The sequence below is a fragment of the Arachis ipaensis genome, chromosome B2 (assembly GCF_059453495.1).
Source record: "Arachis ipaensis isolate K30076 ecotype BB chromosome B2, ASM5945349v1, whole genome shotgun sequence".
Lineage (NCBI taxonomy): Eukaryota > Viridiplantae > Streptophyta > Magnoliopsida > Fabales > Fabaceae > Arachis > Arachis ipaensis.
Genome location: NC_142437.1, coordinates 69722488 through 69747568, shown reverse-complemented (window position 1 = coordinate 69747568; position 25081 = coordinate 69722488).

Below are 25081 nucleotides of genomic sequence, written 5' to 3'. Positions count from 1 at the left end.
CAGAATTGGGCAGAGAACTGGCGTTGAACGCCAGTTTACGTCATTTATCCTTGAGCAAAGTATGGACTATTATATATTGCTGGAAAGCCCTGGATGTCTACTTTCCAACGCAATTAGAAGCGCGCCATTTTGAGTCCTGTAGCTCCAGAAAATCTACTTTGAGTGCCGAGAGGTCAGAATCCAATATCATCAGCAGTCCTTTTTCAGCCTGAATCAGATTTTTTCTCAGCTCCCTTAATTTCAGCCAGAAAAATACCTGAAATTACAGAAAAACACACAACTCATAGTAAAGTCCAGAAATATGAATTTTTCCTAAAAACTAATGGAAATAAACTAAAAACTAACTAGAATATACTAAAAACTATATAAAATTTACCCCAAAAAGCGTATAAAATATCCGCTCATCAAGATCCAAGTATGAATAGTTTCTATTCCAAGATAACTACCCAATTGGATGAAGATCGAAAGCTTTCAAGTAAAATCAAGAGAAAAGATAGAAGAAGAATAATGAAAACTAGTATTGATCCATCAAATTACAACAGAGCTCCCTAACCCAATGAAAGGGGTTTAGTTGTTCATAGCTCTGGAAAATGAAAACAAAGATGGAGAATACATGATGAAAACTAGAAGAGCAGAGAAAGTGAAATACAGGGAGTAGTTCTATCCTATTTTCCAACTCCCCGGAACTCTCCAAATAATTCAAAGCTACTCCTATATATACTACTCTTCTCATCTTCTAGTTGGCTCTTCAAGTCTTGGGCCTTTGGATATTGAGTTTGAAGCATTTCTCCTCTTCATTTGGGCTTGGCTTTACTTGTAGAGAGAAAGTGTGAAGTGGGCTGAGATTTTAGCTCAGGACGTTAGGGTTGTTAACGTTTAGTGAAAATATGATTTCGAGAACGTTAGTGTCAATCAACTTTCTCACTAATGTTCCTAAGTAAAGCAACGTTAACCTCAACATTAGTGGCACAAACGTTGCCACCAACGTTGCCTCTAGGTCCTTCGCACACGTTATTGGGACTTAACTTTCCCAATAATGTTGAAAAGCCCCTATTGCTCCTACGTTAGAGCCCACGTTAACTTAGTTAACATGGCTCTTTAACGTGGGCTTGCCATCCTTCGAGAACGTTAGTGACATTCAACATTGTCACTAACGTTCCAATGTGCCCCCATGTCTTACGTTAGAGTCCACGTTAACTAGGTTAACGTGGCTTATAACGTGGCCATGCTTAGCTATACCCAACGTTAGTGACAATGTTGAGTGTCACTAACGTTGGCTCATCATTCACTCATCCACGTTAGCTTCCACGTTAACTAAGTTAACGTGGGAGTTAACGTAGCTCATAGTGGCTTGTGTGGCTCCTTCCAACGTTAGTGACAATGTTGAGTGTCACTAACATTGGCCATCACCTTCTTCTCTTATGTTAGCCTCCACGTTAACTAAGTTAACGTGGAAGTTAACGTGGCTCCTTGGGGTTGTGTGGTTGCTTCCAACATTAGTGACAATGTTGGGTGTCACTAACGTTGTCGACCACTCTTGCCTCTTCACGTTAGCTTCCACGTTAACCAAGTTAACATGGGAGTTAACGTGGCATTGTGCACTTAGGCCAATGTTAGTGACAATGTTGAATGTCACTAACGTTTGCTTCCTTTCCCCCTTTTAATGTTAGAGGCCACGTTAACTAAGTTAACGTGGACTCTAACGTGGCCACTTATGAGCATTGGCCAACGTTAGTGATAATGTTAAGTGTCACTAACGTTGGCTCAAATTCCCTTCTTCACATTAGAGTTCACGTTAACTTAGTTAACGTGACTCTTAACGTGGGTAATGATGGCTTCGAGAGCATCATTGGCAGTCACTTTTCTCATTAACTTTGCAAGTTACCTCCCATTCCTTGCTTCTTTTGGTCCTGAAATCAGGCAATAAAGTGCATCAAAGTTCTAGTCCAAGTCATGGGTAATGCAGAATACAATTTGTCACTAAACTCATGTAAAATCCTCATGAAATCATGTAAAATGCACAATGTATGCTTGAATCAAGGTGTAAGTGAATATCTACCCAAAACTAGCTTATTTCCTAAGAAAATGCATGAAACTACCCTAAAAACAGTAAAAAAAAGGTCAGTGAAATTGGCCAAAATGCCCTGGCATCAATCTTCTATGATGGTCTGTCTGAACTGTCCAAGATGTCATTGGACAGCTCTGCTGGAGGATCTCTTCATCTGAAGAAGACGCCTGAAGAAGCCCAGGAACTCCTTGAAATGGTTACAAATAACCAATTCATGTACGCTTCTGATAGGAATCCTGTGAATAATAGGACAAATCAGAAGAAAGGAGTTCTTGAGATTAATACTCTGAATGTCATATTGGCTCAGAACAAAATATTGACTCAGCAAGTCAATATGATTTCTCAGAGTCTGTCTGGAATGCAAGCTACATCAGGCAGTACTAAGGAGGCTTCTTCTGAAGAAGAAGCCTATGATCCTGAGAATCCTGGAATGGAAGAGGTGAATTACATGGGAGAACTCTATGAAAACACCTATAATCCTTCATGGAGAAATCATCCAAATCTCTCATGGAAGGACTAACAGAGGCCTCAACAAGGCTTCAACAACAGTAATGGTGGAAGAAATAGGTTTAGCAATAGCAAGCCTTTTCCATCATCTTCTCAGCAACAGACAGAGAATTCTAAGCAGAGGCACTCTGACTTAGCAACTGTAGTCTCTGATCTATCCAAGACCACGCTCAATTTCATGACTGAAGCAAGGTCCTCCATTAGAAATTTGGAGGCACAAGCGGGTCAGCTGAGTAAGAAAGTTACTGAACTCCCTCCAAGTACTCTCCTAAGCAATACAGAAGAGAACCCAAAGAGAGAATGCAAGGCCATAAACATGTCCCACATGGCCGAATGCACAAAGGAGGGAAAGGCAGTGATTTCCACCGAGGAAGACCTCAATGGACGTCAACTGGCCTCTAAGGAGTTCCCTAATGAGGAACCATGGGAATCTGAGGCTCATACAGAGACCATAGAGATTCCATTAAATTTCCTTCTGTCATTCATGAGCTCTGATGAGTATTCTTCCTCTGAAGAGGATGAAGATGTTACTGAAGAGCAAGTTGCTAAGTACCTTGGAGCAATCATGAAGCTAAATGCTAAGTTATTTGGTAATGAGACTTGGGAGAATGAACCCCCCTTGCTCACCAAAGAACTGGATGACTTGACTAGGCAAAGATTACCTCAGAAGAGACAGGATCCTGGAAAGTTCTCAATACCTTGTACCATAGGCACCATGACCTATGAGAAGGCTCTGTGTGACCTGGGGTCAAGTATAAACCTCATGCCACTCTCTGTGATGGAGAAGCTAGGGATCCTTGAGGTACAAGCTGCAAGAATCTCACTAGAGATGGCAGACTATTCAAGAAAACAGGCTTATGGACTTGTAGATGATGTCTTGGTAAAGGTTGAAGGCCACTACATCCCTGCTGATTTCATAATCCTAGACACTAGAAAGAGTATGGATGAAATCCTCATCCTTGGCAGACCCATCCTTGACAGAGGAGAATTGGTCCTTCAAGTGAATAAGGACTCCCTTGTGTATAAAGCTCAAGGATCTCCCTTTGTAACCATGGAGAGGAAGCATGAAAAGCTTCTCTCAATGCAGAGTCAAATAGAGCCCCCACATTCAAACTCTAAGTTTGGTGTTGGAAGGCCATCATCATGCTCTGAGCATCTGTGAGGCTCCATGAGAGCCCACTGTCAAGCTATTAACATTAAAGAAGCGCTTGTTAGGAGGCAACCCAATTTTATTTAATTATATCTATTTATTTTCTATTATTATTTTATGTTTTCTATAGGTTGATGATCAAGTGAAGTCACAAAAACAACTGAAAAAGAAAAAACAGAATGCAAAACAGTATTAAAAATAGCACACCCTGGAGGAGAAGCTTACTAGCATTTAAACGCCAGTAAGGGTAGCAGAATGGGCGTTAAACACCCAGTCTGGCACCATTCTGGGCGTTTAGCACTAGAAATGGGCACCAGACTGGCGTTTAACGCCAAAAGGGGCACAGAGCTGGCGTTTAACGCCAGAAAAGGGAGAAAAGCTGGCTTTGAAATGCCAGAAAGAGGAGAATAGCTGGCGTTAAACGCCAAAAATAGGCAACAACCTGGCGTTTAATGCCAGAATTGGCAATCAAAGGGGTATTTACACGCCAACATGGTGCAGGGATGAAAAATCCTTGACACCTCAGGATCTGTGGACCCCACAAGATCCCCACCTACCTCAACTCTCTCTCTCTTCTTCACACCTTCCCATAACACCCTTCCCCAAATACCCTTCATCAATCACCTCAATACCTCTTCCCCAAAAACCCCTCACCTATCAAATCCTAGGGTTTACAGAAATCAGTAAATGATGCAGAAATCCACTTCCGGACCCACTTATTGTATGCTTGGACTGATCATTGAAGCTTTCATATGTAGAGACTTTTCTTGGAGTTAAACGCCAGCTTTGGTGCCAGTTTGGGCGTTTAACTCCAGCTTTTATGCCAGTTCTGGCGTTTTGACGCCAGAATTTTTATGCTGACATGAAACGCCATTTTGGGCCATCAAATCTCGGGCAAAATATAAACTATTATATATTTCTGGAAAGTCCAGGATGTCTACTTTCCAACGCAATTGAGAGCGCACCAATTGAGTTTCTGTAGCTCCAGAAAATCCACTTCGAGTGCAGGGAGGTCAGAATCCAACAACATCTGCAGTCCTTTTTCAGCCTCTGAATCAGATTTTTGCTTAGGTCCCTCAATTTCAGCCAAAAAATACCTGAAATCACAGAAAAACACACAAACTCATAGTAAAGTCCAGAAATGTAATTTTTATTTAAAAACTAATAAAAATATAATAAAAAGTAACTAAAACATACTGAAAACTACCTAAAAACAATGCCAAAAAGCATATAAATTATCCGCTCATCAGCTAACAATGGAAGATAAAAGGTAAGCTATTTGGGTAAGTGAGCTATTTGAAACAATGGCCTCAATCATATAAATGCATGTATACACAAAATAATGGACATATAGAATTAAACAAATCAAATATTACAATCATAGAAAGAGGATGATGCACACAAGAATGAAAATAAGTGGCTATATGATGTAGCCACACAATTAGGCTCAAATCTCACATGCTTGTGTTCTTAGCTCAAAAACATGATCCACAATTGTATAATTCAAGCAAGTTCTAAAATTTTTTTTTTTCAATCAATTGGGTGCCCTATAGATAAAATCCTTGGAAAATATCATGATTTTGACTAAGCTTAATATATACATGTGCAATGCAACCAAAAATCCTAAAAGACCTAAAAATGAAATACAAAATTGTTGGGATTAGAAACTTGTCACCCAATAATGCCGAGCAGTCAGACGACCTTCCCACACTTAAAATTTTGCACCGTCCTTGGTGCATCCAAAGATGAACAAGGGAGTATGGCGACTCTCCGAGTTGCCACCTTCATCTGGTAGGTCAACCGGCTGCTGTGTGTTCTTCATCCCACTTCCATTTTTGCTTATGGTTCATCGATCATGAAAAACAAAACAAACACCGTAAGATGAGAAAATACAAAAGCAAGGAAGCGTGAATTGTTGGGATGAGGTAAGAACCACTAGAATAGAGTGAGTGAATTATTGTGACATTGATGAAAAATAAGTGTGTGGGTTCTAAAATTGTGCGCGGTTTAGAACGCACACACTAGTACAAAAAGTTATGTCACAATTACACAAAAGAAAACATGCACTTCACTCATTCTAGTGTGCTTGAGATACTTTAAAAGACTTGTAGGTTAAAGCAACCCAACAAGTAGTGAAGAAGCATATATAAAAGCATTCAAGCAAAAATCAAGCAATTGTGAAATTGGATAATGAATGGACATAGATTGATGTGTAAGTAACTTGGTGAATAAAATGGTATAGAGAGCTCACACATCAAAAATTGACACATATTGAAGTTGTTACAATACCTAAGTGACATAGAGGTGAAACACATGGATGCTATGGAACTTAGGAAAAAGGATATAGAAGTCAAAAATCATTTCACATAGCAAGCATGGTCCACAAAGCTTGAAAAGCTCAAAAATACGTCACTAGGTAAGCTTTGATCCAATTTCACAATTCTACAATCTCAATGCATGAAATAAGTGATGTGAATAAAGGCAAACCATAAATAAGCATCACCTAAAAAAAATGCAATGATAATATACAATTGCCTAACAATAGATGATGAATGCATAGTGGCCAAAACATGCAATTCAAAGAGGTAAGATGCATGAAGGCAATGTAACACGTACTTGGTATTCAAAAGCATTAAACATGAAAAGTTACGAACCAAGTAACCAAATACAACCTCAAAAAAGAAATCCAACAAGTACAATTAACAACAATGATGTTAAACTAACATCCTATCAATAAGCAGCAGTAAATAGTAAACAAGATTAGTAATCCAACATTTATAATGTATGGGAAGTGAAAAAATTCAATCCACGCGTACGCGTACATGATGTGTGCGCGTGGATAGCCGAAATTGCTTGATTCACGCGTACGCGTGAAGCACGCGTGCGCATGGATGGTGCTATATTTTTCAAAATTTTTCTATGCTTTTGCACCAAACCAAGCATTCAAAACCTCCAAACAGCTACCAAAACATCATAAAACCTTATTTAACCTACTAGACTCCCAGATAAACCCAACTAAGCAATCAAATCATGAAATTAAACTAGTTTTACCAATATATACAAAAGAGAAAAAGGAAAGAGTTTACCATGGTGGGTTGTCTCCCACCTAGCACTTTTGTTTATTGTCCTTAAGTTGGACTTATGGGGAGCTCCTCATCAAGGTGGCTTGTGCTTGAATCCATCCTTGAACATCCAACCAATGCTTGGACTTCTATTGTGCTTCATCATTCAAGGTTAATAACTCCAAGCTTTGATGGATTTTTTCACAAACCATAGGCTCCCAAAGTTGATCTTCCTTGTGCGATCCGGAATCCCACACTTTGTTTTCACACCTGTCCTTGAGTTGATCATGGTGATTTTCTCCGGGTGACAAGAGAGATGAATTCTCACGGAAGCACCAAGCTATCCTCCTAGACCCATTCAATTGAGCACTACACCAATCCATGCTTCTCAAATTTGAGCTTCCAACCATAATGAGCCTAGACTTACAACGCCAACCACTAAACATCCTCCTCTTATGCTTAATTCCACAAAGGGCCCTAAGTTGGCCATCCGTCTCAAGCAAACCATACTCAAATGGGATAATAAACCTAAGAGTTAGAAGTTTTACCCACTCAAATGAAGGATTAGATGACAACCTAGGTGGAAGAGTTCCCAATGATCTTGACAAGGCGCGCTCTACTCCCGTCCATCCTTTTTGGAAAGCTTCCACCACTTGGCAAGATACTTCATGCTCTACCTCTTGCCAAGCTTCCTCAAGTTCACATTCTTCTTCACCAATGTCCTCTAGCTCTTCCCCATCACTCAAATCATACATAGGAGGTTGAGTGAAATCTACCTCATCATCAATTCCGAGCATAGTGGGGAAGGATTCTTCAAGCTCAAAAGGATCATATGTTGGTATGGAATCATCATAAATAGGAGGGCCTATTACTTGGGACACTTCTTCTAGTTCTTCAATCACATTGTGCTTTGGAGGTTGTGCACTCTCCTCCTCAACATCAACTTCGAACTTCATAGAAGAAGGCTCTTCAATTTGTGCTTCCTCTATGTACTCAACATATCCTAAGGCTCCAACCACTACTTCCTTTTGTTCAATAATCTCTACCTCCTCCTCTTGTTGCATTTCTTTCTTTAATTCCTCTTCTTCACCTTAGAGCTTCAAGTTCACTCCCTCACTAAGCTCCTTGGTTGCTTCTCCACATTTAACAATAGGAGTGCCTTGATCACATAGGCTTAGGCAGGATGAGACTATGTTGCCAATGGCTTCTACCATGATAGCCATTGTCGCTCTTAACTCCTCAAACTTCTTTTCATCCTCCTCATGTCGCCTTAAGATATGAGATTCAAGATCTCTCAATTCTAGCATGGAGGCTTCATCGGGAGGTGATGGTGGAAGAGAAGGTTCATTATTTGAGGGAAGGTTGTTATAATTGGAAGGTGGTTCATATTGGTGAAATTCTTGAGGTGGTTTGTGTAGAATTTATGGTTCTTGGGAGTATTGGTGTTGGAATGGTGGTGGCTCTAGATATGGTTCATATGGTGGTTGGTATGGTGGGTGTGGGTTAGGATCATATGGAGGTGAATGGTGGTATGAGGCTTGTAAGTATGGTGGAGGGCTATATTGAGGAGGGGGTTCATATGTATGTGGTGGTTGTGGTTGACAATCACAATAAAGGTCATCACATACATTAGATTGGTGTGAATTAGAATAAGGAGTATACCTATAAGAATCCGAAGAGTAGTCACGTTGGGGTGGTGCTTGGACGGCTCGGGTGGCAATAAATGCCCTTTGGTTGTCGCGCATCTCCGTGAGGATAGTAGTCATGTCCTCAATTACTCTTGCCAAAATTTGATCTCCAATTTATTGATGCATGTTATCATTGTAAATTCTATCTCCTACAACATAGTTTGAACCAAACTCATAGCCAAAGTGATGAAAATTCATGGTGATAAGAGAAAACAAAAACAAATTCTAATAAGAAACAAAGAAAACCAAATCCTAAAACTAACGAAGACTAACAAACAAAACCAAAAATCAAGTTATTCACAATATAAACAATAGCCAATAATGTAAGACCATTGCAACTCCCCGGCAACGGCGCCATTAATTTTATGCGAGGAATTGTTGTCGGTCTAGATTTTCTTCTTAAAGAAAGGGGTTACTTCGTTGTAAGCATAGCTCCAAACCAACAAACAACTCTCACATCAAATTAAAATATGGTTTTGTCACATGTACAAAACCCCAAATAAGAATTAACCGAAGTATTTAGACTTCGGGTCATCTCACGAGGAATTGCAATGAAGTGTATGCTTATTGGCTATGAAGGAACAAGGGGGTTTAATTTATAAGGGCGAAAAATAAATGGCAAGAAAAGTAGATCAAGCAAGTATTTAAAGAAGACAAGTAAATAAGAAGAAGCAAGTAATAAAGAGAGACATTCATGGCAAGAATTGATATCATAGGCTTTCTATCCCAGTCATACAATGATTAATTCATCTTATTTAGTCAACTCCAACAAACGGAAGAAGGTATCATGTCATCTTCACATAGGGAGAATGTCAAACAAGACTAATCAATCATATCACAATTATAAACAAGAATTTATCTCATTACGTCATCCCCGAAGATGGAAGAAGGTATCATATTATCTTCACACTCGAAGAAAGTCTAACAAGACTAGCTAATATCAATCCAAAAGTCCTTATCAACTCACTAAGTGAATTAGCAATGTTTTAGAGTTAATGGAAACAATACTAGCTAACAACTCTAGATCACCAACATGAGTTGGGTTTCCATGACTCAAGATTGCCTAATTACTCTTTCCAAGCCAAGAATGCTCAAAATCTACTCTAAAGCCCAACCAAGAATTTTGTCAAACACTTGGTGGGTATAAATGGAAAGCATGGTAAATATGCAAGAATAATAAATCTACCAACTACCAATAGCAAGGAAAGTAATTTCACAACTCAATTCATCAATAAAAAGAAACATCAACATCAAATTGCATTAAATGTAAACCAAATCTAACATGAGTATTCATAAACATGAAAGAGAGCAAAGAGGGAAATTAACACTACAAACCATGAGAATAAAAGAGTAGAAGCAAGAATTCATAAAGGAAATAAGATGAAAACATGAGATTGAACCTAGATCTAGAAGAGATTAACTTAACCTAACCTAATTCTAGAGAGAAGAAGGAGCTTCTCTCTCTAGAAACTACTCTACATGATGCTAACACTTCAAACAATTGCTCTCCACTTCGCCCAAGCTTGAATTCTGCATGAAATAGCATTAGAAATAAGTTGGATTGGACCCAAAATGCTCTACAAATCGCTGGCCACAATTTCACTTTAGTGAATCACATGCTCCATCAGTGTGCACACGTACAGTGCATGTCCATGCCCTTAAACGCGAAGCAACTATGGTAAATTTTATATCATTTTGAAGCCCCAGATGTTAGCTTTCCAACGCAACTGAAACTGCCTCATTTGGACCTCTGTAGCTCAAGTTATGGTCGATTGAGTGCGAAGAGGTCAGACTTGACAACTTTACGGTTCCTTCATTTTTTCATGAATGGAACTAAAGTGGATTGAATGGAACTAAACAAACACATCAAGGCATCGAATGGAACTAAAGTGGATTGAATTTAGCTATTTTAAGGCCTAAAAAGCATGTTTTTAAATTTAAGCACAAATTTAGGGAGAATTACAAAAACCATGCTATTTCATTGAATAAATGTGGGAAAAAGTGATAAAATCCCCTAAAATATGCACAAGATAAACCACGAAATCAGGGTTTATCAGTCGGCGGCTAGATTTGTCTTGGTGGACAAGAGCATAATAACCGTGACGGGTATTGCGGAAGATGTGTTGGTCAATATAAATGGTTTGATATTTTCAATTGATTTCTATATCATTGAGATGCCACCCAGTGAATTCGAAAGGACATCATCTATCCTACTTGGGAGGCCATTTTTGAGGACCTCTAGATTCAAGTTGGATGCCCATTCGGGAGCCTACTCATTTGAGATAGATGGGAAAGTTGTAAGTTTTAGCCTAGAAGAAGCAATAAGGCACCCACCGGAGAACTATTCCATATTCCGGTGTGATTTAATTGACAACATTGTGGCCGAAGTGCATTATGCAAAGCTAGATGAGAAACATGTGATTGAAGAAAATAGTGAAGACCCAAGTGAAGAAGTTCAAGTGACAGGCCAAGAGCAAAAGCTAGAATTGAAGCCACTACCACCCCACCTAAAGTACTCATACCTTGATGAAGCCCACAAGTTCCCGGTGATTATAGCAAGGGAACTAGACCCTCAACAAGAAGAGAAGCTGTTGTGTGTTTTGAGGAAGAACAAAAGGGCAATAGGTTGGAGCTTGGCGGATCTCGTGGGGATAAGTCCCCATGTGTGTGAGCACCGGATCTTTTTAGAGGAAGAAGCTAGACCCGTAAGACAACCTCAAAGATGATTGAATCCTACTATTTTGGAGGTTGTCAAGAAGGAGGTAACACGGTTACTTGAGGCAGACATCATCTACCCCATTTCGGATAGTGAATGGGTGAGTCCTGTTCAAGTTGTGCCAAAGAAGTTCGGAGTAACCACAATCAAGAATGAAAGCGGGGAGCTCATAGCAACACGGGTGCAAAACTCTTGGCAAGTATGCATAGACTACCAAAGGTTGAACTCGGCCACTAGAAAAGATCATTTTCCACTTCTGTTTATCGATCAAATGCTCGATCGATTATCCGGTAAATCCCATTATTACTTTCTAGATGGCTATTCGGGGTACTTCTAAATACACATTGCTCTAGAGGACCAAGAAAAAACAATATTTACTTGCCCTTTTGGAACTTATACCTACAAGCGTATGCCATTCGGCTTATGTAATGCACCGGCAACTTTCCAAAGGTGCATAATGAGCATATTTTCGGATTTTCTAGAGCAATGCATGGAGGTATTCATGGATGACTTCACGGTATATGGTGATTCTTTTGATCATTGATTGGACAACCTTGAAAAAGTCTTGGAAAGATGTACTAAAACTAACCTTATCTTGAATTTTGAGAAGTGCCATTTCATGGTTAGGCAAGGGATTGTTTTAGGACATATTGTTTCCAAGGATGGTATTTCCGTAGATCCGGTAAAGATTAATGTTATATCTAGCTTGCCTTACCCTTCCTCCGAGAGGGAAGTCCGTTCTTTCCTTGTACATGCAGGATTTTATCGAAGGTTTATAAAGGACTTTAGCAAGGTAGCATTGCCTCTCTCAAGGTTGTTGCAAAAGGACATTAAGTTTGATCTAAGCAAGGAATGCATGGAGGCTTTTGATAAGCTCAAGGTAGCATTGACCCAAGCTCCCATCGTGGGAGGGCCGGATTAGAGTCGGCCATTCGAGATAATATGTGATGCTTCTAATTTTGCCGTGGGAGCCGCGTTAGCACAACGCGAGGGTAAGATTTCATATGTCATAGCCTATGCATCAAAAATACTAGATGGAGCCCAATCCAACAACACTACCACCGAAAAAGAACTTTTGGCCATAGTTTTTGCCTTGGACAAGTTCCGAGCATATCTACTTGGTTCAAAGGTGGAAGTGTACTCGGATCATGCGGCGTTAAGGTATTTGTTGGCTAAGAAGGAATCCAAACCGAGATTGATTAGATGGGTTCTATTGCTGCAAGAGTTTGACTTGGAAATTAAGGATAGGAGTATGATGAGCAGATAATTTATACGCTTTTTGGCATTGTTTTTAGGTAGTTTTTAATATGTTTTAGTTACTTTTTGTTATATTTTTATTAGTTTTTATGCAAAAATCACATTTCTAGACTTTACTATGAGTTTGTGTAATTTTTTGTGATTTCAGATATTTTCTGGCTGAAATTGAAGGACCTGAGCAAAATCTGATTCAGAGGTTGAAAAAGGACTGCAGATGCTGTTGGATTCTGACCTCTCTGCACTCGAAGTGGATTTTCTGGAGCTACAGAAGCCCAATTGGCACGCTCTCAATTTCTTTGAAAAGTAGACATCCTGGGCTTTCCAGCAATATATAATAGTCCATACTTTGCTCGAGTTTGGATAACGCAAACTAGCGTTTAAACGCCAACTTTCTACCCTATTCTGGCGTTAAACGCCAGAACTGGCATAAAAGCTGGAGTTAAATGCCCAAACTGGCACCAAAGCTGGTGTTTAACTCCAAGAAAAGCCTCTACATGTGAAAGCTTCAATGCTCAGCCCAAGCACACACCAAGTGGGCCCGGAAGTGGATTTCTGCATCTTTTACTCATTTCTGTAAACACTAGGTTACTAGTTCATTATAAATAGGACCTTTTACTATTGTATTTTCATCTCTGGAACATATTATGTAACTTTTATGTTCTGAGACCTCCATGGGAGGCTGGCCATTCTGCCATGTCTACCCTATTTTCACCTATGTATTTTCAATGGTAGAGTTTCTACACTCCATAGATTAAGGTGTGGAACTCTGCTGTTCCTCATGAATTAATGCAAAGTACTATTGTTTTTCTATTAAATTCAAGCTTATTCTTATTCTAAGATGTCCATTCGCACTTCAACATGATGAATGTGATGAACTAGTGACACTCATCATCATTCTCACCTATGAACGCGTACCTGACAACCACTTTCGTTCTACCTGAAAACAAGCTTGAATGCATATCTCTTGGGTTTCTAATCTAAGATTAGAACCTTCGTGGTATAGGCTAGAATTATTGGCAGCCATTCCTGAGATCCGGAAAGTCTAAACCTTATCTGTGGTATTGCGAGTAGGATCTGGGATGGGAAGACTGTGACGAGCTTCAAACTCGCGAGTGTTGGGCGAAGTGACAGACGCAAAAGGATCAATGGATCCTTGAAGAGAGAACTTTTGCATGGTCTAGAAATTCGTAGATAAATCCTCGTTGCAGGTATAGCTTCTAAACCAACAAAAGTCCTTTCATACAAACGTTTTGGTTGTCACAAGTAACAAACCCAATAAAATTTATAAACCGAAGTATTCAAACCTCGGGTCGTCTTCTCAAGGAATTGCAGGGAGGTGTTCTTATTATTAGTTATGGAAAACAATGTTTTTGGGTTTTGAAAGGTTTGAACATGGAAAATAAATTGCAGGAATTAATAAATTAATATCTAATAAAACTCTTGGCAAGGTATGAAAATTCGGAAGTCCTATCCTAGTTACTCTTATGAGAATTGAGTTTAACCCCACTTAGTTAACCTTTACAAAAGCAAGGGAAAGTCAAGTGGAATAATTAGTTAGATTCCCAAGTCCTAGCTAACTCCTAAGGAAAGACAAGAGTTAGTGGAATTCCAGTCAATTAGAGGAATTAATTAACAATCACGATAAGTTTAATAACTCAAGAGCCTCCAATTAATCAATTAAAGCCAAGAATATAAAAAGGCTAAATAAGAATCATAAATCTGAAATACCTCAATTGCATTTAATAAAAGGAAATTAATCCAAAAATATAAAGAGTTCATAAGCCAATTTCGCAACATAAGTAATTAAATGAGAGCATTAAAGTATCTGAAAGTAAAAGAGAAATATAAAGTAAAAGAAATATTGAACCTAATGAAGAGTTGAAATCCTAAATCCTTTAAGAGGAATCCTAATCCTAAAACCTAAGAGAGAGGAGAGAACCTTTCTATCTAAAAACTACATCTAAATTATGAAAAGTGAATAATCGAAGACTTGTTGATGAATGGATGCATTCCCCCCTTTATAGCCTCTAATCTGAGTTTTCTGGGCCAAAAACTGGGTCAAAAACAACCCAGAAATCGCCCCCAGTGATTTCTGTTATGTTCAGGTCGCGGCAAAGTGACGCGGAGGCGTCGTCCACGCGTTTGCGTGGATTGCATTTTTGCCAGGTCACGCGTCCGCGTGATCCACGCGTCCTCGTGATCCACGCGTCCGCGTGATCCACGCGTCCGCGTGATCCACGCGTTCGCATCACCTGGCGTCGGGGCAGTGATAAACCACTATTTTATGGTTTATCTTGTGCTCAATTGAGTGGTTTTTATCTACTCTTTACCCACTTATTCATACTATTTGCATGGTTTTACATTTGCCTTCCTAATTATGTGTTTTGATTGAAAACATGCTTCTTTGATCTTATATTTGCTTATTATTAATCCTCTCTTATTACCATTAGATGCCTTTATATGTGTGTTAAGTGTTTTCAGAGATTATAGGGCAGGAATGGCTTGGAGGATGGAAAGGAAGCATGCAAAAGTGGAAGGAATACAAGAAGTTGGAGAAATTGCTAAGCTGTCTAGCCTAACCTCTTCGCACTCAAACGGCTATAACTTTAGCTACAGAGGTCGAAACGATGCGGTTCTAGTTGCGTTGGAAAGCTAACGTCCGGAGCTTCGATTTGATATATAATATGCTATAGTTCTTCTGACGCTAGATGACGCGACCGCGTGATCCATGCGGCTACGTCGCAGTGACGAAAATCAGCGTGTTTGAATTCTTCTCCAGCGATTTCCAGGTTGTTTTCGACCCAGTTCGCGGCCCAGAAAACACATATTAGAGGCTATAAAATGGGGGATTACATCTATTCATAAAGAGGCTCTCATAATTCATAATTTGAGGAGTAGATGTAGTTTTTAGAGAGAGAGGTTCTCTCCTCTCTCTTAGGATTAGGATTTAGGATTTCTTTTAGTTTTAGGAGTGACTCTCAATCCTAGGTTTAATATTCCTTTTACTTTATATTCCTCTTTTTACTTTCAGATGCTTCAATGCTTGTATTAGATATGTTGCCCAATTGGCTTATGAACTTTTCATATTAAGATCTGCATATTTTATTTAATATTATTTGAGGTATTTCAGATTTAAGATTGCTTTGCTTTATTTATATTGATGCTTTCAATTTAATTTAGATATTTTTCTCCCTTTTGGCTTTGGTCAAGCGATTGGTAATACTTGAGTTATCAAACTCAGCAAGTGATTGAAATTGGCAGATTTTGCTTGAGCTAGGATTGCTCTAACACTAGTCTCTCCACAGGAGTTGACGAATCAAGCAAATCAGTCCACTTAACCTTCCTTTGTTTAATAAAGGCTGACCAAGTGGGATTAAAACCCAATTCTCTTCACACCTGATAAGGATAACTAGGATAGAAATTCCAATTCTTATACCTTGCCAAGAGATTTTATTATTATTATTTTATTTTACTTGTCATATAACATATTTCCACCTTACTTCCAAAACCCCAATTTACAAACTCATAACCAATAATAAGAACATACCTCCTTGCAATTCCTTGAGAAGCCGACCCGAGGTTTGAATACTCGGTTATCAAATTCTAAAGGGGTTTGTTACTTGTGACACCTAAAACGTTTGTATGAAAGGACTTTTGAAGGTTTAGAAACTATACTTGCAACGAGGATTTATCCGCAAATTTCTAGACCACGCAAAAGTCTTCTCATCAGGCAGCTATGGCAAATTATATATCGTTGTGAAGCCCCGAACGTTAGCTTTCTAACAGAACTAGAACCATCTCATTTGGACCTCTGTAGCTCAAGTTATGACCGTTTGAGTGCGAAGAGGTCAGGCTGGACAGCTTAGCAATTTCTTCAACTTCTTGTTTTCCTCCCTCTTTTGCATGCTTTCTGTCCATCCTCTGAGCCATTCCTGCCCTGTAATCTCTGAAAACACTTAACACACATATCAAAGCGTCTAATGGTAATAAGTGAGGATTAATAATAAGCAATTTAAAGGCCAAAGAAACATGTTTTCAATCATAGCACAAAATCAGGAAGGAAAACGTAAAACATGCAAATCATACGAATAAGTGTATGAAAGATTGATAAAATCCACTCAATTGAGCACAAGATAAACCATAAAATAGTGGTTTATCAACCTCCCCACACTTAAACATTAGCATGTCCTCATGCTAAGCTCAAGAGAAGCTATAAGATTGAATGGGGGAAGTAAGAAAGTGTGAAATGCAACCTATCTATATGAATGCAACTACATGCAAAAATGTTTATACCTACTTGGTTAAAAGTAAACAAATTCTCCAAGACAAACATAAATTGGATTCCACTAATTCAAATCACAAAATAAAGTACAAGTAAACTTGCAAGAAGAAAATAGCTCATGAAAGCCGGGAACAATGAATCGAGCATCGAACCCTCACCGGAAGTGTATACACTCTAATCACTCAAGTGTTTAAGGTTCGATTCTCTCAATTCTCTATTAACCTTGCCTTCTAAGGCTTGCTCTTTATCTAACAATCAACAAAAATTTAATGCACAAATACACATATCAAGAGGTCTTTTGAGGGTTGTAATGGGGTTAGGGTCAAGGTAGGATTGTATTTGGCCAAGTGGACAAAAATCTGAATCCTTAATTAACTTAAACTTTCCACCTAACTTTAGACAATCCATGTAATCAAAATACAAAACCTAACTGTCCATTAACCATGTTTTCCACATATTCATGCATTCTAATTTCAAGTACAGTACATATGCATTGCTTTCACTTACTTTGGGGCGTTTTGTCCCTTTTTTGCTTAATTGCTCTTTTTTCTTTTTTTTTTCACTTCTTTTTTTTTCTTCTTTTTTTTTTTGTATTTTATATATATATATATATATATATATATATATTGTTTTTTCTTTTCTTTTATTTTTCTCAATGCATATGATTAAATTATTGGATGCATGAATCATGTCCTAAACATTCCATTCACATTTTCAGAAAATTCTATCATACTCAATTCTCAAATCAAATGTTTCCAAATTCAACTTCCACACACTTAATTCATGAGCACTCTCACTAGTCTAAGCTAACCAAGGATTCAAATTAAGGACATTATTGTTTTCCGCTTAAAGTTAATGATGTGCTAAAGTAAAGAACAAAGGGGTATAATAAGCTCAACATTGGTTTGCAAAGAATAATGAAAGGGTAAGGCCATATGGGTATGTAAGCTCAGTGAAACAAAGGCCTCAATCATGTAAGTGTATGCATACATCAAATAATGAAAATATAGAATTAAGCAAGACAAAGATCACAATTTTAGAGAGAACAACACACACCAAAAATAAAATTTTGGTTGATAAAATACAACCAATCAAATAGGCTCAAAATCTCACAGGTTTTGTGTGTTCGAGCTCTAAACCATGTTCCAGAATAATATTTCTTCAAACAATTTTTTTTTTAATTTATTTCAAATTAGTGAAATGTTATAAAAAATTTCTTGAAAAAGAAAATATTACTTCAACCAAGTGGTAAAATATGCACAAAATCAAACAAATATGCAATTAAACATGCAAATGCAACAATGAGCTAACAAATAAAGTAATATATTGGTGTTGAGAAGAAAATAACTAACCCATGGAGATCGGTATCGACCTCCCCACACTTAAAGATTGCACCGTCCTCGGTGCATGCTAAGATGTACAAGTGGACGGGCTGCTCCAACTGATGCCTTTCTCTATAGATTGTGCAGATTGACTTGCTTGTCTCCCCTTTTAGAAATTTCTCCCTTTTTCCTTCTTCGGTGGCCAGCCTGAAAGAAGAGGAAAAAGAAGAAAAAGTAACCCAGAAATAAAGATAAGAAAATAAATAAAGTCTGGGTGGGTTAATGCCAAATAATGGGGGTCTTAATTACATGGTAGCTACAACATGCAAGTGAGAAAACAATAGAAGCACATGGCATACCAGTGGTGCAAAATTTGCAATAAAGGGGAGGAGTGTGGGTAATGAAAGACAGTATAAGTTCATATCAATGCAAAAAGGAGCATAGGTATAAAATATTGGCATTGATTTAAATAATATTACCCAATCAGAATAAAACAAGTCACTAAGCACCAAGAAAATACTAGAAAAGATGTAACAGTTGAATAAGAACATTTGAACACCAATGGTAAAATAATAAATTTAGAAAAGAAAATAAAAATATGCACAAAATTAAAATACAATGAATGAAAGTATGCAAATAAATTAAATAAAATAAAATGAAAGTGAAAAAGGATGAGAAGTTAAAAAGATGAAGAAGAAGAAAGTAAGAAAAGGAAGAAGAAAGAAGAAAAGATAGAAGAAATTAGGATTAGAAAAGAAAGGATAAGATAATTGGCGCTGATCTGGATAAGTTGTGCAGTGCAGGCGACGCGAGGGCGTCGGTCACACGTTCGCACGGATAGTGCGTCTATGAAGTGACGCGGACGCGTGGGTCACGCGTTCGCGTGGAGTGATTTTTGCCATTAGCGCGAGGGCAGCCTCGCGGTCGCGCAACTCTCTGTTTTAAATGCATTTTTCCAAAAATCTGGGTGACGCGGTAGCGTGGTTGACCCAATCGCGTGGGTTGCCAATATTGGAATACGACGCGGCCGCGTGGGGAACGCGTTCGCGTGGGAGGGCTTGGGCTTCCAGCACGAGTCTAGCCCCATTTCAGCCCAACATACTGCCATACACCCGTTTACGTCGATTTTACAGAGCCACACGTTCGCGTGGGAGATGCGGACGAGTGGGGAAGCTATTTTTCAAATGACGCGGCCGCGTCGACGACGCGGTTGCATCGGCGACGCGGTCACGTGGGCATATTTGTGCCTAAGGTATGCCTCCAGCCACGCTTTTGCGTGACTCTCTATTCACTTTTCTTTTCTTCCCATTGCACTTGTGACGCGGACGCGTCAGCGACGCTGCCGCGTCGCGTGCGTGCTTTTTGTTTTTTTTATTATAATAATGCAGTATGCAGAATGCAATGCTAATATGAACGTTATGCATGATTCCAGGTCCAATCAAAACTCAAAAAGAAACAAAACAGACTAGAATTAAAACTGAAAAAAAAAGGGGTGATCATACCATGGTGGGTTGTCTCCCACCTAGCACTTTTAGTTAAAGTCCTTAAGTTGGACATTTTGTGAGCTCCCTGTTATGGTGGCTTGTGCTTGAACTAGTCTTGAAACTTCCACCAATACTTGGACTTCCAATAAGCTCTATCAATACCAAATAAATTCCTCAAGCTTTGATGGAGTTCTTTACAAGCGTTGAGCTCCCAAATTTGATCCTCATATATTCCTGGATCCCAAAACTTGTTTCTACACCCGTCTTCAAGTTGATTATCATGATTCCATCTAGGTGGTTCAGCCTTAGAATTCTCACTGAAGTGTCCAAACAACTTCCCAGACCCATTCAATTGAGCTCTACACCAACCTTTGTGTTTAAACTTAAAGCTTCCAACCATAATGAACCTTGCAGGACAATTCTTACCACTGACCATCTTCCTCTTACTCTTAATGCCACAAAGAGCTCTAAGTTGACCATCCGTCTCCAGTAGCCCATATTCAAGTGGGAAGGTAAAGGTCAAGGATAAGAATTTTACCCACTTAAACGTTGTGTTGGACGGTAATGGCCTTGGGAGAGGTGTTTCTAATGAACTTGTAAGCTCCACTCCCTTGTGCTCTTTTCTGACAACTTCCACCTCCTTGTAAGCTTCTTCAATTTCAACCTCTTCCTCTTGGCAGCTTTCTTCCAATTTAATCTCCTCTTCACTGCTTTCCAAGGGCATGGGAGGTTGTGCTTCTTCTTTTTGAATCTCCATCTCTTGATCGACCTATTCCAATTCCTTAACCATGACATGCCTTGGAGGTTGTACACCCTCCTTGATGAGCGGATAATTTATACGCTTTTTGGCATTATTTTTAGGTAGTTTTTAATATATTTTAGTCACTTTTTATTATACTTTTATTAGTTTCTAAATAAAAATCACATTTCTGGACTTTACTATGAGTTTGTGTGTTTTTCTATGATTTCAGGTAATTTCTGGCTGAAATTGAGGGAGCTGAGCAAAAATCTGATTCAGGCTGAAAAAGGACTGCTGATGTTGTTGGATTCCGACCTCCCTGCACACGGAATGGATTTTTTGGAGATAAAGGATTCCAATTGGCAAGCTCTTAATTGCGTTGGAAAGTAGACATCCAGGGCTTTCCAGAAATATATAATAATCCATTCTTTGCTCAAGGATAAATGACGTAAACTGGCGTTCAACGCTAGTTCCATGTTGCATTCTGGCGTTAAATGCCAGAAACAGGTTACAAGTTGGAGTTAAACGCCCGAAACAGGTTACAACCTAGCGTTTAACTCCTGAAACAGCCTAGGCACGTGTAAAGCTCAAGTCTCAGCCCCAGCACACACCAAGTGGGCCCCAGAAGTGGATTTCTGCACTATCTATCATAGTTTACTCATTTTCTGTAAACCTAGGGTACTAGTTTAGTATTTAAACAACTTTTAGAGATTTATTTTGTACCTCATGACATTTTTAGATCTGAACTTTATACTCTTTAATGGCATGAGTCTCTAAACTCCATTGTTGGGGGTGAGGAGCTCTGCTATGTCTCGATGAATTAATGCAATTATTTCTGTTTTCTATTCAAACACGCTTGTTTCTATCTAAGATGTTCATTCGCACTTCAATATGATGGATGTGATGATCCATGACATTCATCATCATTCTCAACCTATGAACGCGTGACTGACAACCACCTCCGTTCTACCTTCGATTGAATGAGTATCTCTTGGATTCCTTAATCAGAATCTTCGTGGTATAAGCTAGAATCCATTGGCAGCATTCTTGAGAATCCGGAAAGTCTAAATCTTGTCTGTGGTATTCTAAGTAGGATTCAGGGATTGAATGACTGTGATGAGTTTCAAAATCCCAAGGGTTGGGCGTAGTGACAGACGTAAAAGGATCAATGGATCCTATTCCAGCATGAGTGAGAACCGACAGATGATTAGCCGTGCGGTGACAGCGCACCTGGACCATTTTCATTGAGAGGACAGATGGTAGCCATTAACAACGGTGATCCACCAACACACAGCTTGCCATAGGAGGAACCTTGCGTGCGTGAAGAAGAAGATAGGGGGAAAGCAGAGATTCAGAAGACAAAGCATCTCCAAAACTCCAACATATTCTCCATTACTGCATAACAAGTATTTAATTCATGCTCTTTTATTTTTCGCAATCCAAACTGATAATTATATTTGATATCCTGACTAAGAATTACAAGATAACCATAGATTTCTTCAAGCCAACAATCTTCGTGGGATTCGACCCTTACTCACGTAAGGTATTACTTGGACGACCCAGTGCACTTGTTGGTTAGTGGTACGAGTTGTGAAAAGTGTGATTTACAATTCGTGCACCAAGTTTTTGGCGCCGTTGCCGGGGATTGTTCGAGTTTGGACAACTGACGGTTTATTTTGTTGCTTAGATTAGGAAAAATTTTTCTTCTTGGTTTAGAGTCTTCTATTATTGTTTTTGGTTGAAATTTCTTTTTTTTTAAATCCTTATTTTATCTTTTTAAATTTTTTGAAAATTTTATAAACTGATAATTGAGTTTTTCTGTTTGATTTTACTTTCATATTTTAAGTTTGGTGTCAATTGCATGTTTTTATTTTCTTTTAAATTTTCGAATTTGTGTTCATTGTTCTTTCTTAATCTTCAAGTTGTTCTTGTTTATTTTCCTTGTTTAATCTTTGGTTCGTCTTGTTTTGTGTCTTTTCTTGTTTTTCGTGTGCTTTTTCAAATTTTTAGTTTTCAAAAAATTTTTATTTATTAAATACCTTATTAAAACACGTTAAATTTATAGCTCAATTGGCTAGAGTATTGTGCTTATATTCTTAGCAATTGGCTATCTCCTTTTTAAAATTTTTTCAAAAATAATTTTTCTTTAAGTAAATCTTGAGCCAAACTTTAAGTTTGGTGTTTTCTTGTTAATTTTTCTTTAGTTTTCGAAAATTTTATTTTGGTTTTCTAAAAATTTTAAGTTTGGTGTTCTTTCTTCATGTTCTTGTTGTTCTTATGATTCTTCAAAGTGTTCTTGAGTCTTCCTTGTGTTTTGATCTTAAGATTTTTAAGTTTGGTGTTCCTTGGTGTTTTCCCTCCAAAATTTTCGAAAACAAGGAGCATTAGATCTAAAAATTTTAAGTTATGTGTCTTTTGTGTGTTTTTCTTTTTCATCATAAAATTCAAAAACCAAAAAAATATCTTCTCTAACTATTTTTGAGCAAATATTTCGAAATTTTTTCAAAAAAAAATCAGATTTTTATTTTAAAATTTCTATTTTATCTTATCTTAGTTTTAAAAATTTCAAAATTCAAATTTTTTTTTCAAAAAAATCATATATTTTTCAAAATTTTATCTTATCTTATTTCAATTTTCAAATTTAAAAATCAAATCTTTTCAAAATTTAAATCTTTTTCAAATCCTTATCTTATATTGTTGACTTTTTCGAAAATTCAAAATTCAATTTTCAAATTTCAAATTTCAAATTTCAATTTTCAAAATTTCAAATTTCAAATTTAAAATTTCAAAACTTTTTAATTTAAATTCCTTATCCTCTCTTACCTAGCTTATATTATCTTTTCCGATCCCAAATCCTAAAATCAAATCTTTTTCATATCTTTTCTTTTTTTGTTTTTTTATTTTCTTACAAGTATCTTTAATTTTAAGACATATCTTTTTCAAAACTTCCTAACCAATTTCTCTCTCTTCATTTTTTATGAAAATCCTCACCCACATCTTTTTCAAATCTTTTTAATTAATTAATTTAGTTTTCAATTTTCTTTTCTTTTTTTTTCTTCTAATTTTCAAAATTATAGTCAATTTTTCATTTATTTTATTTTATTTTATTTTAATTTTGGTTTTCAAAAAAAATTATTTTATTTGCAATCTGCATCATCTCCCTTTCTCCATCATGGATCTAAGTGGAAATGAACAGTCCAGAAGGACTCTGGGATCATATGCTAATCCCACTACTACTGCATATGGGAGCAGTATCTGTATACCTCCCATCAAAGCAGGCAGTTTTGAGCTGAATCCTCAGCTCATTGTGATGGTGCAGCAAAACTGCCAGTATTCTAGTCTTCCACAGGAAGAACCTACTGAGTTTCTGGCACAATTCTTGCAAATTGCTGACACAGTACGTGACAAGGAGGTAGATCAGGATGTATACAGACTATTACTGTTTCCGTTTGCTGTAAAAGATCAAGCTAAAAGGTAGTTAAATAACCAACCCAGAGCAAGCATAAGGACATGGAAACAGTTATCAGACAAATTCCTGAATCAATATTTCCCTCCAAAAAGGATGACATAGCTAAGGCTGTAACGACCCAATTTTCAATATGTCTAGATCATACTGGTAACTGAGCGCTACCAATTTGTCTTCGTAATTATTATCTATTATTTATCATATGAGCCTGATTCGTTGTTAAACGTGTAATTAATTTGCGTGGTGTATATTTTTTTTTTGAAAACGTTTGGATTAATAGACAGAATCATTTATAATCAATTCACAACTAATAACAGATAAAATAGTTATAAACAACCACACAAAATACATCACAAGTAGTTGACAACATTCGGTGATTCAGCCTTTATTAGCATATAGACTGTTAGTTAGAACACCCCTAGATATAGCTAAATAATATCTATATACATATATATACATACAACATCCCAGGTCCTGACCTGTTCAAGAGGTCCCTAAGCTGGCACCTAGGCTAGCCTAGACTCTATACTCACCTAGTCCCTCTAAACTACTAAAGCGAGGGAAAGTACGTTCTAGGTCTTCAAAACTCAAGTCAAGTGGAATGTCATCAAAAGATAGAACATCATCTGCTATTCCTCTGCACGATCAGACTTTTCCACAGGACGTCTCTCTGGTACCTCATGAAGTAGCCATACAATAGGAATCTCGTACACAGGATTTAGGTTAAAGTACGCATACGAACGAGGTGCAGACATTGGCTGGTCTCACAGTATATACATATAATCAGAGAACGATATTCACCCTAGACTAAGAAGACTATCTAGAGCAGAATCCTCTTCTTGTGAACGGTCATCAGCGAACTATAGTAAGGTACTCTTACTTCCATCTGAAGGGGAAAGGGAGAGAGAAGGGGTAAGAACTGGGGAGTTCTTAGTAGGGTCGGGGTTATTAGTTACGTTCATTTATTTGGGGTCGATTAGTAGACGAGTAACATAATATAGCGAAGCAGTAAACAGAAGATAAAGATAGAAAGAGAAAGTAGAGACAACAAAAAGCAGAACACAAACAAAAGAATACAAGAAAATAAAACACAGAAATAGCATACAAGCAGACAAACATAAAGAAGTAGATCACACACAGAAAGGAATGCAACAGAGAATGATGTGCAGACAAGAATGATGCATGTCTAGCCCTAGCACAGGCCATGAGCTCATGTGTCGGTTGGCTGCCCGCAATCCCGACATTTATCCGGTCACGAGTAATCCCGATTTCCCGGATACGATTTTCCGTTCCTAAATAAATGCGCATATAATAATAGCCGCTCATTTGAGACAGCCTCT